At 40.0% G+C, this 17475-nt stretch overlaps 1 protein-coding gene across 9 annotated transcripts in view; it reads left to right on the forward strand.

Moving 5' to 3' along the window:
- The window catches only part of LOC118357545 (vesicle transport through interaction with t-SNAREs homolog 1A-like), a 169716-nt gene that overhangs the window by 19309 nt on the left and 132932 nt on the right, over positions 1-17475 (forward strand). The gene's annotated exons all lie outside the window — the stretch shown is intronic.

Raw genomic sequence — 17475 nt, forward strand, 5'->3', positions numbered from 1 at the left:
GGACTGGCCCGTCCGTTCCCCAGACCTGAATCCAATTGAGCACATCTGGGACATCATGGCTCGCTCCATCCACCAATGCCACGTTGCACCACAGACTGTCCAGGAGTTGGCGGATGCTTTAGTCCAGGTCTGGGAGGAGATCCCTCAGGAGACCATCCGCCACCTCATCAGGAGCATGCCCAGGCATTGTAGGGAGGTCATAGAGGAATGTGGAGGCCACACACACCACTGAGCCTCATTTTGACTTGTTTTAAGAACATTACATCAAAGTTGGATCAGCCTGTAGTGTGTTTTTCCACTTTAATTTTGAGTGTGACTCCAAATCCAGACCATTGGTTGATAAATTTGATTTCCATTGATAATTATTGTGTGATTTTGTTGTCAGCACATTCAACTATGTAAAGAAAAAAGTATTTAATAAGAATATTTCATTCATTCAGATCGAGGATGTGTTATTTTCGTGTTCCCTTTATTTTTTTGAGCAGTGTGTGTGTATATATGTATATATGTGTATAACATCTTATATATATATATATATATATATATATATATAAGATTTTACTGAGTTAGTTCTTATAAGGAAATCAGTTAATTGAAATATATTCATTAGGCCATAATCTATGGAGTTCTCATGACTGAGAATAGATATATGCATCTGTTGGTCACAGATGCCTTAAGAACAAAAAGTAAGGGCGTGGATCTGAACACCAGTCAGTATCTGGTGTGACCACCATTGTCCTTATGCAGTGCGACACATCATCTTTGCTTCGAGTTGATCAGGCTGTTTCTGGATATTGGCGGGAACTGGAACACGCTGTCGTACACGTCGATCCAGAGCATCCCGAACATGCTCAGTGGGTGATGTCTGGTGAGTATGCAGGCCATTGAAGAACTGTCATTTTCAGCGTCCTTGAATTATGTCCAGATCCTTGTGACATGGTGCCGTGCATTATCATGCTGAAAGTGATGGTGGTGGATTAATGGTACAACAATGGGCCTCAGGATCTTGTCACGCTATCACTGTGCATTCAAATTGCCATCGATAAAATGCAATTGCTTTCATTGTCTGTAGCTTATGCCTGCCCACACCATAACTCCACCTCCACCATGGGGCCCTCTGCTGATGTCAACCTTGTGAACAAACTGCTTGCTCTCACCATTCCATACGTCTGTCGTCTGCTCGGTACAGTTGAAACCGGGATTCATCCGTGAAGAGAACACTTTTCCAGTGTGCCAGTGGTGAGCATTTTCCCACTGAAGTCAGGTATGACGCCGAACTGCATTCAGATCAAGACCATGGTGAGGACGACAAGCATGCAAATGAGCTTCCCTGAAATGGTTTCTGACAATTTGTGCAGAAATGATTTGGTCATGCAAACCTATAGTTTTTCTGGGTGGCTGGTCTCAGACGATCCCGCAGGTGAAGAAGCCAGATATGGAGTTCCTGGGCTGGCCTGGTTACTCGTGGTCTGCAGTTGAGGCCGGTTGGATGTACTGCCACATACTCTAAAACAACGGAGGCGGCTTATGGTAGAGAAATTAACAAAATGATCTGGCAATAGCTCTCGTGGACATTCCTGCAGTCAGCATGCCAATTGCACACTCCAATTTGAGGCAGCTGTGGCATTGTGTTGTGTGATATAACTGCACAGTTTAGAGTGGCCTTTTTATTTCCCCCAGCACAAGGTGCACCTTTGTAATGATCATGCTGTTTAATCAACTTCCTGATATGCCACACCTGTCAGGGGGATGGATTGTCTTGGCAAAGGAGAAATGCTTACTAACAGGGATGTAAACACATTTGAGAGAAATACGATTTTTGTGCGTTTGGATATTCAGCTCATGAAATATAGGACCAACACTTTACATGTTGCGTTTTATATTTTTTTTCAGTGTAAATCTTTAACCCCTTTTTCTCCCCAATTTCGATCTGGTCTCATCGCTGCAACTCCCCAACCTGCTCGGGAGGCGAAGGTCAAGTCGTGCATCCTTCCTAAACATGACCCACCAAACCGCGCTTCATAACACTCACCCGCTTAACCCGGAAGCCATCTGTACCAATGTGTCAGATGAAACGCCTTTCACCCGACGACCAAGGTCAGCCTGCAGACGTTTGAGAATGTTTGAATGCTAAGAAAAAAATATTAAATTAAGTAATACAAATACAGAGCTATATTGTATGCTCACAATTGTTTTACAATGTATATTATATACTAATACATTTGCTCAGATATATATAATCCCCCCCAAAAAAAAAAAAACCGGTAGGGGCCAATTATTGGCACCCCTGTTTTCAATACCTCACCTTGCGAGGATAATGGCATTGAGCCTTTTTCTAAAATGTTGTACGAGATTGGAGAACACATTGGGAGGGATCTTAGACTGTTCCTCCATAAAGAAACTTTCCAGATCCTTGATATCCTTTGTCTGCGCTTATGACCTGCCCTCTTCTATTCAAACCGCATGTTTTCAATTGGGTTCATGTCCAGAGACTGAGATTTTTGATTTTGTGCCCAATTAACAGTTTCTTTGTGAAATGTCAATGTATGCTTGTGGTTGTCTTGCTGGAAGATCCAATGCTGCCAAGTTTCAATCTCCTGGCAGAGGCAACCAGGTTTTTGGCAAACATGTCCTGGTACTGGGTACAGTTCAGTTGACCTTAACCATGGCACCAGGACCAGTGGTATCAAAATAGCCTCATAAAATGAACCATCCACCACCATATGTTACAGTAGGTATGGGGTTATTTTTCTGCATATGTATAATAATTTCGACGCAAAACCCACCACTGGTGTTGTGTGGCCAAAGAGCTCTATTTTCATGTCATCCAACAAATATAAATGCCTGGTAAATGGAATTGGAACCGGTGCTATGGTCAGATGACGTGTATGTGTGTGTGTGTGTGTATATATATATATATATATATATATATATTTAGCTCTTTAGTCACACAACAGTGGTTTTGCGTTAAAAATAAATCTGCATTTGCAAAAAAAATAATATACATTTTTGTTTTATTTGAAAGAAATTGTGTTTTAATTGACCCAGGCCAATCAGTCAGCTGCTTCCCCTCTCCCAGCCTATAGTTGCTCGATTGAAGTTCCGTCAATTTCTGGTGAATCTTTGATTTAATTTCAAGAACTTTCTCTTGTGATGTACTAGACGTCTTGAGCAAGATTGATGTAAAAATATATATATATACATACATACAGTTGAAGTCGGAAGTTTACATACACTTAGGTTAGAGTCATTGAAACGTGTTTTTCAACCACTGCACAAATTTATTTTTAACAAACTATAGTTTTGGCAAGTCGGTTAGGGCATCTACTTTGGGCATGTATTTCAAGGCCCACCTTCAAACTCAGTAACTCTTTGCTTGATATCATGGCAAAATCTAAAGAAATCAGCCAAGACCTCATCACAAAATTGTAGACCTCCACAAGTCTGGGTCATCCTTGGGAGCAATTTCCCAATGCCTAAAGGTACCACGTTCATCTGTACAAACAATAGTACGTAAGTATAAACGCCATGGGACCACGCAGCCGTCATAACACTCAGGAAGGAGACGCGCTGTGTCCTAGAGATTAATGTACTTTGGTGCAAAATGTGCAAATCAATCCCAGTACAACAGCAAAGGACCCTGTGAAGATACTGGAGGAAACCGGAACAAAAGTATCTATATCCACAGTAAAACGAGTCCTATATTGTCATAACCTGAAAGGCCGCTCAGCAAGGAAGAAACCACTGCTCCAAAACCGCCATAAAAAGGTCAGACTACTTTTTGCAACTGCACATGGGGACTTTTTGGAGAAATGTCATCTGGCCTGATGGAACAGAAATAGAACTGTTTGGCCATAATTACCATCAGGTTTGGAGTAAAAAGGGGAAGGCTTGCAAGCCGAAGAACACCATCCCAACCGTGAATCACATTTGTGGCAGCATCATGTTGTGGGGGTGCTTTGCTGCAGGAGGGACTGGTGCACTTCACAAAATAAATGTCGTCATGAGGAATTAAAATGATGAGGCTATATTGAAGCAATATCTCAAGACATCAGTCAGGAAGTTAAAGCTTGGTCGCAAATGGGTCTTCCAAATGGACAATGACCACAAGCTTACTTCCAAAGTTGTGGCAAAATGGCTTAAGGACAAAGAAGTCTAGGTATTGGAGTTGCCATCCCAAAGCCCTGGCCTCAATCCATAGAACATTTGTGGGCAGAACTGAAAAAGTGCGTGAGCAATGAGGCCTTACAAACCTGACTATGGAATGTAATAAAATAAATAAAAGCTGAAATAATTCTCTCTACTATTATTCTGACATTTCACATTCTTAAAATAAAGTGGTGATCCTAACTGACCTAAAACAGGGAATTTTTACTTGGATTATATGTCAGGAATTGTGAAACTGAGTTTAAATGTATTTGGCTAAGTTGTATGTTAACTTTTGACTTCAATTGTATGTGTGTATATATATGAATGTGTGTGTATACAGATAGATATTTGTATAATAATCCACTGGGGCTAATTTGCATGATCCTTACTTCCTGCAGCTTTTCAGAATTTTTTTAAACTATTTTTTTTTTACCTTACAATTTTTTCTGGCACTTTCCCCAGGGTCTGGAATATGGCCCATATACTCCCCCTTAACAAATGTGTAGATCCGTGTGACCAAAGTACATTTTACCCCATTTCCAAATTCAAGAATCCTTGTAAAATACACATTTTAGATCCTTTTTAACGACAAAATGTATTCTAAATGTACATCAGTCATGTCTGACCAGGTCATAGCACCATCTCTGCTTCTTCTTTGGTTTTAAATTATGTTCTTAATTGTTTGGATAGTAAGAAACACTTTGCAGCCCTTTTTATTGGGCTATCTAAAACATTACTCATTACTTATTCATAGGCTTTCATAAATTGCCCTGGACCAAGCTGTGTGTAGCTTGTTTGAAAGGTATTTATAGGACAGAATGCAGTGTGTATTTACTGATGACTTTGAATCAGGTTCTCTGGACACGACTAAGGGTGTTTCTTTTCACTATTTCCGTTAGCAATATTGGTTTATCTGTTTTTAAAAAATGTATGCTTTCACCTATATGCAGATGACACTGTGGTAAATGCTATTGCCCCCACAGCCTACCAACTTCTGTTTCCCCATAGAAAACTTAATGCAACTAAAACCAAGTATATGTTATTTTCCAAATCATGTATCTGATGATTTATGCATACGTACTTTGGAGGGTTCGCGAGTGGCGCCGCAGTCTAAGGCACTGCAGTCTAAGGCACTGCATCTCAGTGCAAGAGGCGTCACTACAGTCCCTGGTTCGAATCTAGGCTGTATCACATCCGGCCATGATTCAGAGTCCCATAGGGCAGCGCACAATTGGCCCAGCGTCGTCTGGGTTTGGCCGGTGTAGGCCGTCATTGTAAATAAGAATTTGATCTTAACTGACTTGCCTACTTAAATAAAGGTTAAATATTTTTTTAAATAATTGATCGTATACACGCTTAGAAATATCTGGGAATCTGGATAGACTAAAAGCATGTTGATGAGTTAAGAAATTAAGAATTATATTTTGCTTCCACTGGTCCTGGGGCCCTTGTTAAGGTCAACGGCATCATGAACTTGGATCTTCCAGCGAGACAATAACCCCAAACCCCAATAACCCCAAGCATACAAAATCCATACATAAATGGTTAACTGACCATTTCTAAGCGCAGATGAATGATAACAGGGATCTGGAAAGATTCTGTATGGAGGAATGGTCTAATGTGTTCTCCAATCTTATACAAGTTTTTAGAAATGGTTCAGTGCTGTTATCCTCGCAGGGTGAGGTATTGAAAACGGGTGCCAATAATTTTGACCCATATATTTGTTTGAAAAAAATGTATTGTTAAATGGAAGCTTTTTATCTGAGCAAATGTATAAGTGTTTTGGAGCATACAATATGTGACCGACCAGCTCGATTCGATCTTACGTAGTAAAAGTTGAAGTGGTTCTTTTCTACATTGGATTAAAGTAGAAACTCGGAACCTAAAAATAAATTGTATATCATACATTGCAGTTGAGGAACAATGGGAAAGTATTCTGCTTTGAAAGTTGATAAACTTGTAACCTCACTTTTGAGAAAATGGCCCTTTTTGAATATTTTGGTTAACCTACTGGAGAGCTTTGTCAGCATTGTTCACACCGTCTAAATTCTTAGCCACACCCATCTCTTTAAGGATTCACATTTGAGGCCATGTATTAAACAACCAAAGAGTTCAAGACTAAAAGCTGGTTTATATTACGGGTGCGTTCGTGAATTTAATCAGGAGTACCAGAGTGAGCGCAAAGCAAATGCATTCCAGGTGACTACCTCATGAAGCTGGTTGAGAGAATGCCAAGGGTGTGCAAAGCTGTCATCATGGTAAAGGATGGCTACTTTGAAGAACCTTAAATATAAAATAAATGTAGATTTGTTAAACACTTTTTTGGTTACTACATGATTCCATATGTGTTATTTCATAGTTTTGATGTCATTACTATTTTTTTCTACAATGTAAAAAATAAAGAGTAGGTGTCCAAACTTTTGACTGGTTATGTACTTGGATGGACACTTTTCCCTCTCTGTCACAGATACCATGGTTGCCCTTAGTTTGAAGATGTAATCCGGAGACTGGTGTTTTATACAACAAGCCTGACGTTGTCTCTTTTCGACTCCGTCTGCATATTTGCAATCAAACATATCATTCTCTATATGCACTGTGCATTCCTCATTTCAAAACTCGGTCTTCCAGAAAGTGGAGAGCAACACTTATGCAGTTCTACTACACGATATATTTCAATAAAGCCACGTTAGAAACGATTACCTACACATACTGCCCAGCTCATGTTATAGACAGAAGCGTGCTACATGGCAGACCAAACTAATTTCTCGGCATGTCCAGCTCACTCATTATTGCAGCCAATCATGGCTAGCGGATTGGTTGCTGTCTTTTTCTGTGGTTAAACCAACTATGCTCGAAAATGTAGAATGTTTTATTCGTATTAACAGATGGCATACAAGTTTGTTATTAAGGCACATGAAAGTTCACATGTTCCAGAAGGCATTTCTGGCAAAAATATAATTTTGATAAATAAAAAAAGTTAAGTTCAAATGGCTCTCCTGTGAAGTAGTGACGCGCGAATTATGCCTAGTTTCTTGAAACGAGTCACACACAGCTCAGTATTTTGTCTTTTTTTTTTTTTCATAAGTATTTTTGCTCATTATTTATCAAGGGTCCCAATCATTTTGGACCTGACTGTAGCTGCAGTAGAATGTAAAAAATGTGTGCTAGAAAACCTTGGTAGAGCATGGGCGAAGTAGGCATTGTGGTGCTCATGAAAAAGTGTTCGGTTTCAGACCAGCTTCTCACTTAAAACATTATTTTTTTAGTTTAATTAAATCTATAGCCTGCATAGAACTGGCTCATTCCTTCTTTTTTTCAATATGGGATTGAAGAAGGAAAGACATACCAACTTGTCCATGGTACATTTACTAGTGTATTAATGAGATCTTCATTCGTGGTCAAGGAGACTGTAGAACTTTGGTACTTAACTTCAGGAGAACTATCTTGATGGGCTCTGTTAGGAATGTAACGGAGAAAAAACTGTCACCAAAGGTTTGTAAAGCCACTTTATTGGAATGTCCTGCTGTCCTTTCTCAAAATATATCTAGTTTAAGCGTCATCCAGAATTCCTCACTTAAATCGAAGATGCTTAATAATTATGGTATTACATATAGGTTTGACGGGATATTGAACAAGCACTGTACTTAGCTGGTCATGGCACAACGTCCTTGTAATCCAGCTGGGAGGTTCTGTGTCATTTGTACCCAATCCTCCATTACAGCGACTTCTACAAACAGGACATGACAGACCAACATTAGTTGGATGTTAGACACTATAAATCCCCTTAAATTGGCTCGTCTGCGCTTGTCCTCCCTAAAACATTTGTCTTCGTTGTGTACCATTAAGGAGTTAATACAGATTAGTGTTTATGTGTTCCGTATTTAACAAGTCATCAATAGCGCCAAAGTCCAGCCACACATCCTGATTAAAAATATCATATTTCTTGGCATTTTAGGGGATTTTTCTCTCTCTCTCTTTCCTCAGAGCCCAGTGCAGATTTAAGATGTAAACAATCCAATATTTTTCTCTGCTTATGAATTCTGCCTTTCATTTTCGAAGCTGTTCTACACAGCAGCTCTTCCTGAGCTTCTTGTGGATTGACGGAGTAGAAAGACTTCTCCTTTTTTAGACACAAAGATGGGGCTTGCAAGCCTCTAATAGACCAACCTCTACGGTCTCCCTGTTGGGAGAGTGTTTATGGTGGTGGTGGAAGGGTGAAGGACTGAGTCGCCAGAAGGGGAGAAGAGTCCTGGTTCCTCCAACAGTGTTGTGATGGTTCTCTTACCCGGGAGACATGAGGAACTGAAGCATTGAGAAATTGCAGTACAGTGTTCTCTGTCAGTGTGATAATCAGCCAATTGCTGTGGTCAAAGCGATATAACAATTCATGATTGTAATAAATCAGTTTTCATTTGTCAATGATGTGTGAATAATGCACTGTTGGTACATCAATTCCTACATTCTCTTACACATATTTGTCTTCAATGGTATGTACAGCGCCGTCAAAGTATTCATACCCCTTGAGTTATTCCACATTTTGTAGTTACAGTTGGAATTCAAAATGGGTAAATATACAGCTCCGGCCAAGTTCACACACCTACTCAAGGGTTTTTCTTTATTTTTACTATTTTCTACATTGTAGAATAATAGTGAAGACCTCAAAACTATGAAATTATTATTAAATTATTAAATAACACATATAGAATCATGTAGTAACCAAAAAAGTGTAACAAATCAAAATGTGTTTTAGATTCTTCAAAGTAGCCACCCTTTGCTTTGATGACAGCTTTGCACACTCTTGGCATTCTCTCAACCAGCTTCATGAGGTAGTCACCTGGCATGCATTTCAATTAACATTTACATTTACATTTAAGTCATTTAGCAGACGCTCTTATCCAGAGCGACTTACAAATTAACAGGTGTGCCTTGTTAAAAGTTCATTTGTGGAATTTCTTTCCTTAATGCGTTTGAGCCAATTAGTTGTGTTGTCACAAGGTAGGGGTGGTATACAGAAGATAGCCCTATTTGGTAAAAGACCTAGTCCATATTATGGCAAGAACAGCTCAAATAAGCAAAAAGAAACGACAGTCCATCATTACTTTGAGTCTGGATAGTTCAATATATATTTTTTATGCTCTTGGAAACTTTCAATGCTCTAGAAATATTTGTATACATTTCTATGATCTATGCCTCATCACAAATCTCGGAGATCTATAGACAGTTCCTTGGACAGCATGGTTATAGTCAACTGTGAGACCTAAATATAGGTGTTTCTTTCTAAATCATGTCCAAACAATTCAAATGTCTCCAAGTTGCAGTGACATCTCAAGGATGATCAAAGGAAATTGGATGCACCTGAGCTAAATTTGGCATGTTATAGCAAAAGGATGTGAATACTTATGTAAATTTAGATATTTCTGTATATAATTTTCAATAAATGTGCAAAAATGTCTAAACTTGCCTTTGCTTTGTCATTATGGGGGATTGTGTGTCGATTTGGGTGAGAGGAAAAAAACAAAACGATTAAATCCATTTTGAATTCAGGCTTTAACACAACAAAATGTGGAATTCATCAAGGGATATAATACTTTCTGAAGGCACTGTATTACAGATGTAGGATCTTAATTTGATCACTCTGTTGCATTAAAACTTGTAGTGTATTTGAGATTTAAAAAGGCTTCTGAAGTTAATTTCCACTGAAATTTCAGACTTGTTTCAGACCTTATTAAAAATCTATCAACCCCTTCAAAAATGTCCATTAATTACAGTCCTCATTATAATTCACTTTTCCTATTGATGCTAGGTTATTTTCCTGCTGTATCAAACTCGCTCAAATTAAGATCCTACATTTGTATGTGTGTGAATGTGTCTTGTAGTTTGTATTATTCATTGAAGCGAGCATTTCCTTTCGCTTATCTTGGGGTCCTCTCCAAAGCAGAGAAAGTCACCCTCCCACTGACAGTGATCAGTGCTGTTAGACATGTCTGCCTGGAGTAAGGGCCTCGCAGGTCCTCTCTGTCCTCGGGGCTTATTTGATTGAGTGACTTGACTGAGAGGGGACTAAAGATAATAAGGGGGAAACATAAAAACATGGGGATATAATATCACCCCCCCCATCCACTCCCCAATCATCCCAGTACTGTCCTTGCCCTTGTTTCAGGGCCTCAAACCTGTTCCACGCACCAGTGTAAACCTGAATTGACACGTGACACCCACACCCAAGTGATGCACTGACAAGAGGGCCTTGAAAAGGTGACAGATTATTATATTTTTTCCAGACTGGCTTAAGTATGTAAAAGTCATGAAATTTTTATGAAATGCATTATGAATGCATCTAGTAGGCTTGTGTTTTTCCTCTGTTTTTCGGGGGGGCTTTTTCCTCTTTTTTTGGGGGGGCTTTAAGAAATGAGTCTGGAGAGAGAGCGGGAAAGAAAGGGAGAACTTTGACATCTACAGTTTTCCTTGACACTCAGTGGGTTTTCCCAGTTAGCTCAATGTGTTTACCCTGCGATGAAATCTGTTAATGGAAACAAAGTTTCCCCCATCGAATTGCATTTCTCTTGCTCTTGCTTAAGTGCTTCTAATGGGGAGCATACAAAAGAAAAATAAACTGCTTTTGGTCTTTGCGACCGACAATTTTGTCGTTTCTCGGCCGGTTTTGAAGCCTGCGGAGGAATCTCGCTGTGGCCTTGATCAAAATTACACTGTAGAGGATGAATTAAGGATTTGTTCATTTATCCCAGAGGTTGGTCGCCATCAGAGCATCAACTCGCACCCACAGTGAAACTAAACACTTCTGTTTTATTTGGCTTCTGATGCACTTATTTGTACTTTTTTTGTGTTTACATCTTTACACAATTTATTGACATCACATGGTCGATAGATAAAATTGTGATTTAAGTCAGAATTCAGGGTTTCCCTTCATTTCACAGTCTTGCTTCAGCTGGTATTTACTTGGTAAGAAGTTAATTGATCATATATACTTTTTGGTACAAAACATTTCAACTCCCAATAGCAAATGGTACAAAGGGCTGTTTGTTTATAATTCCAAGGAAACCAAAAATGCGATTATTAGGTCATTGTAATTGCTAAGCTAAATGCCTGGTGAAAAGTGGACTGTAAAATAAAGTATAGCCTAATCTGTAAATCACTTCATATCTTGTCATTTGATTTCAGTGGTTTATAGGTTTTGGTTCAACTCTTAATTAAGCTTAGAATGAAATTCTTACTCATGTGAGTAGTTAAAAACCTAGTGCTAAGATGGTTTCCTATGTGTTGTAATACATGCGGAATCGATGAAGTGAGTATATCCATATGGAATTACTGCATTGTGCGCCTGCCAACCTGTAGCAGTTACTCCAAACATTAATGAGACAGGTATTCACATGCATATTGCTTGCACTGTGTTTATAATATGAATGTGCCCTTAGACTAGCCCAATGCCCTGGCGAACTTTAACTGCACACTTACTCTTAGGATAAGTATCTGACGTTGTTGGCTGTGTCCTTTCTATGGATTGTTGAAATCCATTTGAAAGAGGTGAACAAGACCCCCATCAACCCTCAATTGGCCATTTCTCATAGTTCGGACAACTGGTCTGAATTCCGCCACAAAATCGGTGGATTCCCATCGAGCCGGGAAATGTGTAGGGAAGTTCACAAGGGCACATGTTGGAATGGCTCTGCTGGAAGGGACCTACGGACCTCATCTGCATTTGAATGTGGTTTGATCAGTGGAATAAGACAGTATACATAGATATATAGAGTTAATGATGTGACTAAGCCCCTATGCGTGCTGCTGTATTCTTATGGTAATAAGGGAGCCTGGAGCCATTCAGTCCAGACAATGGCCACGTTACTCCGAAGAAAGGCGAGGGACAGAGGAAGTCTTCTGTGCATTTTCATAGACGGATGCAGTTGGGCGCGCACGCACAAACAATAGCAGTCCAACGATATATGGGCCCACATCTCGTCCTTTGTGTCTAACTTTCTACCTTTTTTAGATAACACTCAGAGAATAGACATCAAACAACGATGAATCATAAATCGAGGTCAAAAGAGAACACTCTCCAATTCGGAGAAAGGGTTAAAAGTGAAGGTCTTCTTTTTAAAAAAAGAAAAGAAAAGAAAGACAGATTCACGCAAAAGAAAAGAAAAAATATTCTCAGTGGAGGGTTCAGTGAACCATATGTAGGTAGCCACAGGCTAATGGGCCGATTGGTCCCTGGCTCGCCAGGTATCCCGTACCGTGTGCCCCCCCCCTCCCCGAAATCCCTCATCCATTCCCCTCTAATCTCACCTTTTTCTCTGGCGCTGACCCGGGGAGGCCCACTTTTATTCCCCACTGCACGCCAGAAGCCAGCGTTGTGATCCAAACGGGCCCCGCTCTGGTTCCTCTCGACCGTCTGCCTCCCCGACGGCTCTCCTCTATTGATTTCTGCACCGCTGTCTGTGTGTTTGCACCACCGACGCCCGGGCCTGACTCTCCTCTCCCTCTTCCCTCATAAAACCCGGGATTCATGTATTGAGAGAAGAGGAGAAAGAGAGAGCCAGAGAGAAAGAACGGGGGGGGGGAGGGGGTAAGAAGCCAGGCTTTTGATTTTTCATTAGAACTGCTTCCGTATTTTAATATTGGGTTTAATCGGCCCTCATGCCTTAAAGAAATAACCATTGTGAGACGATTCCCCGGCCTTCAAAAAGTATATGCCGTTTCTTCAATCAAAGCCCCTTGAATTTGCTCTTTTGTTTAGAGTTCAGTTGCGATCGTTTTTTTCCTCCTCTCTCGCTCACCCTCTTGCTTTGCGGGTACAGTCGTTAGGCTTATTGACTGATCTCGGCTCTACTTAAACAATAGAAACGACTTTGACAGGAAAATCTAGCGCACGTATTACAGTGGTGGAAGAGTAAAAGACCCCCGTCATAACAATATACCATTAAACAAAGGCTATCGCCTAACATCACATTTTTACAACACAATATGACATGATATGACATATTGTAACATAATATGATGTAATATTATATTATATAAATATTGTGCAATATTGCCTGGTTAAAGTACAAATTATTTTCAATGTAATACATTAAATGTTGAAAGTGCAAGTCTGACCCACTTCGTTATCTGTTTCTTGTATGTATTTAGTATTTATGGACATACGTAATATTATTTCCTGCTGAAATGACATGAAGGCCCTTTTGAAATGGATTGAGTGCACGTTGTCATATGGGACAATTCCTCCACCCTCAGTCCAGTTTAAATGTGTTTATAGCTTCTCTGCTATTGTTTTCCTTGGTCATTTGAGTTTAGTTGTGTTTCTGTTGTAGCGCGGGTGAGATTCATTTAGTCTTTTCATGGCTGTGAAACACAATGCCTTGTGTGTTAAAGCCACAAAAGCACCAACCTGTGCGTTAATGAGGCCCCGTGCTGATATCTACGGCTTAGGTTCCCTACTACTGTTGCAGTCATATTAAGAAAACACACAGGCCAGTGCGCGCTCACACACACACACACAACGTGCACACACATACAGACAATTTCTGAAGGAGGTTTCTCATACACACACGCACGCACGCACGCACACACACAAGCTTGCAAGGCCCTTTATTCCACATAAACACATACACACAAGTACACACTCCCTCTGATGATAGACAGGAGTAGTGGATTTGATGAAACTCCAAATCAAAACAAAGGCACAGAAAACCCCTCCTGTGACAATCTCAATTGTCGCCGCTTGCCTTTATCTGATAATGTAGCAAATGCACCAAAAAGAAGCACTTACTTAATTGAACAACCTCTGCCAATTTGTTTGTCTTAAAGGAGAGGAGGTGACACAAAAACAACAAGTGTGTGTGTGTGTGTGTGTGTGTGTGTGTGTGTGTGTGTGTGTGTGTGTGTGTGAGAGAGCTGTTCTTTGTGCCAGTGGAGTGTTAAACCCCCTGCCAGGATGAGATGCATTATTGAAGATGCTGTTGTGATACTTCTGTCTGCTTAAAGATCTCTGCTTCCTTTTTAACGCCGCGCCACCTCTGCCCCGCTTCTGGGGAACTAGAACAGAGCCACTATCACCTGAGAACATATCACAGGGACACAATAATAGGAACTAGGAAGTGATGTCGCGTTTTCAGTTTTTGTGCGCTTGTGGTTTTTCTTTTTGTCGACGTTGTGTCCATGTTTTACTACGGTTTTTGATAGGATAGTAGTGGTATTAATGATAACAATACAGTCATAATGATTGAGTGTTATAGTTGATGGATATTTTCGACCGGGTTTCTATTCCTCTTCAACAGTATGTGGAGCTGATTAGCAGCAAATGAAAGGTTAAATGACCATTTGAAGCTGACACCGAGTCGTGGAAAAAGTGCCATTTAAGTACTTTTTTTGTTGTTGTTGTAAATGGCCTGCCGCTCTCCCACTGGTGAGAAAGATGTAATGAAACACACTTTTTGTAAATTCAATATGGTTAATTACTCTTCACGCCACGCCACCAGCCGTGTGCTCGGGATGAAAAGAATGAGTGGAAAAGTGGAGGAAAAAGCGTCTGCAGAGTAACTTCAGGGCCCCTCATTACACCCTGCCCCTGGGTATTTTTACGCCTTTTATATCCCTTCTAATGAACTGTTTATGTTTTTCAGCTTTCCAGGCACCACAATTATTTGCACGCCCTTGTGTCGCTTGTTGCAACGGGTATAGAGAGAGGGAGGCTAGTTGGGACCCCCCCCCCCCCAAAAAAAAACAACCTTGTTTACCTATGAAGATCAGTTTATTTGGTTGAAATGGTTCTGATAGTTTTAAGAGGAGAACTTTTGAAAACATTTTTAAAGGCGACTAATGTCAATTGGGTGTATAAACCAAGGGTGTTGAAATTATTGTCCACTTCAGCCTAATGTTCATGTAAGTGAAGTAATGGTTGTGATTTGTTTGTTCAGAATTACTATTTTACTTAAAAGTAATGATATGTATATATCTAGTCACTCATGCAGGTATGTAAACAGAAATGGTATAAAAACACTTTTATATTTGTGTCATAATTGCATGAATATAATTTCCAGCTCTGATATTGTTCTTAATTAGCATATCTTACAGTATGAGTTATTATGCATGCATATATAATTATGTTTGGATGGGTTGAAGAAACTCTTTCTTCTCCCATCGATGTCAACAGAGGTTAGACACGTGTGTGTTTTTTGACAGGACACCAAAACCTCCGTCTCGCATGTGACGAATTATGTGTGGAGTTTTTTTATTATTTTTAAAGAAGACGGCCACTTTGCATAAAGATGTATCTTTGTACTTTTGTGCTTCCGGGAATAGAAGCAAAGTCTCACCCAAGATTAGAAAAAGTGACAAAAGAAAGACCTTTTCGAAAGGATAAAGAAAGATGTATTTTCTATGGCAATAAGGTATCTTATGAACGTGCTCATTCTTTTTAGATTACAAAGCCTCGTCGCCTGGTTTCATGTTCCTTTTAGTCATTTAAAACATTTCCCGCTCCATCTTCAACACACTAACTAGGATGAGAAACTTTCGACATTGTCTTTCTGAACAGTTCTTTTGGGGGTTTTCTTTTTTCTTTGAAATAACTACTATTTAGACCTTTTTTGTGTGCAATTTTTGGAACAACCTTAGTAATTATAGCCCATGATATACCCTGATCAAATATATAGATATTTCTCAATAAATGATGCTCACTGGTGTGATCTCAAAAGTCACACATGACAAAACATTATCAAATGAAGATAGCTGTTTGAGGTGCACTTATTTGCATAACACCCCAACCGGTAATCAAAGTCTATCAATGGGTGAGGCAGTCAATATTGCACAGCTGCTCTTGTTTTACATCAAATGAAAAGGGAATAATCACTCTAAGGGTTATGGGGGGTTCCGGAGGGGGGATTCAAACCAAAAAAGTAAATGGGTAGGGAGCAGTAGTCTTTGGTTCAGTCGCATTTGCAGTTCTTTTTATTTTCTCTCTTATTTGTGCTGCGTTCATCGTGGAAACTGTTGATACTCTTGGCAGTAACAAACAGCTATTTAGAAATACCCAAAAACTGTGCGGGGTTTGAAGAAGACGTCAGGCTCTGCATACTCAAAATCAAGCCTTCTTCCTGGCTTCTAGTCTCAATTACTGGCAACCCGTCTTTCCCCTAAGTTACACTGCGGCTCTTTAAGATGACGCTCCACTCAAATGAGATGTGGGTGTTATCCCGGCAAAACATGACTCTACGCTGTCTGCCTGTTCCAGATTGATGTTTGTCTTTGTACTCACACTAACAGCATGCCTTAACTTTGTCATAACCTGCACATTTGGAAGAAAGGCTAATTGTACTTCCAGTTAGGAGTAGAATTAATCCTGTCCAAAATTTCTTAATGATGTATTTGAATAATTTTGTTTGCAAAAATGGATTGTTCAAAGAGGGGGGTACAGTTGATGCTCGCAAAAAAAAGGTATTAACACTTCATGATGCAAATGTTGTCATCTGGATTGTGAAGGCATTCGATTGTATTTGTACGTGTTCTATGGCGGTGCTGTGTTTTTGATTTGGGTCATTGTGAATTCCGCTGTTCCCCGCAGTCATTCCTTCTTCGGTGGTTAGCACAGGTCCCCGTGGCTCAGTTGATGCCTGTGAAGTGTGTTGTTTGGGGGCTTCTCTTTGTCTAATGGTTTTTCACTTGTCGCCCTGGTCAATCAGCTTCCCAGACAACTCGGTAATTACTCTTGTGGCTGTGTCCCTCACTGTCACAATAACAACACAAATCACTTCCCTGATGGCTTTCCACTCACTGGTCAAATTTACGGGGGAAAAAAAAAAAACGTGGTGACACATATATTTATATATTTTTCTCTACTTTATTTCAATGAATGATTAGAGATTTGATTCTTATTTCTTCAAAAATACTGTAGCACTGTTACTATATTTGTTAAACAATGTGATTTTTAAATTGAACTTCTAACTACAAATTCTAAACAGGAAATAGACTAAATATTTGGCAAAAGCAGGGGTCTCGAAAGATCTTAGGATAGATGTACCAAGTTTTAGGCCCATATTTCCTGGTGATTTGGCTCTCCCCACACTGCCCACACAAAGTCCTTTCAAGGCAGAAAGAGAAGAAAAGACGAGGAGGCTTAGTAAACAGTTTCTCTTTCTCCGCTGTTGTGTATTTAGTTTGGAGGGCATTTGAAGCGGGCGCTTTTTCTGTTGGTGTCTGTAAACAAGCTCTACACAGGGCCTGCTCCTTCAGCATCGGAGGTGGCACACTGAAGAGTGTTTGTCATTTTTTTTGGGGGGGGGGGCATGGCATTCCCTCTCCCACCCCTTCTGAAGA

The sequence above is a fragment of the Oncorhynchus keta genome, chromosome 24, assembly GCF_023373465.1.
Source record: "Oncorhynchus keta strain PuntledgeMale-10-30-2019 chromosome 24, Oket_V2, whole genome shotgun sequence".
Classification (NCBI taxonomy): Eukaryota; Metazoa; Chordata; class Actinopteri; order Salmoniformes; family Salmonidae; genus Oncorhynchus; species Oncorhynchus keta.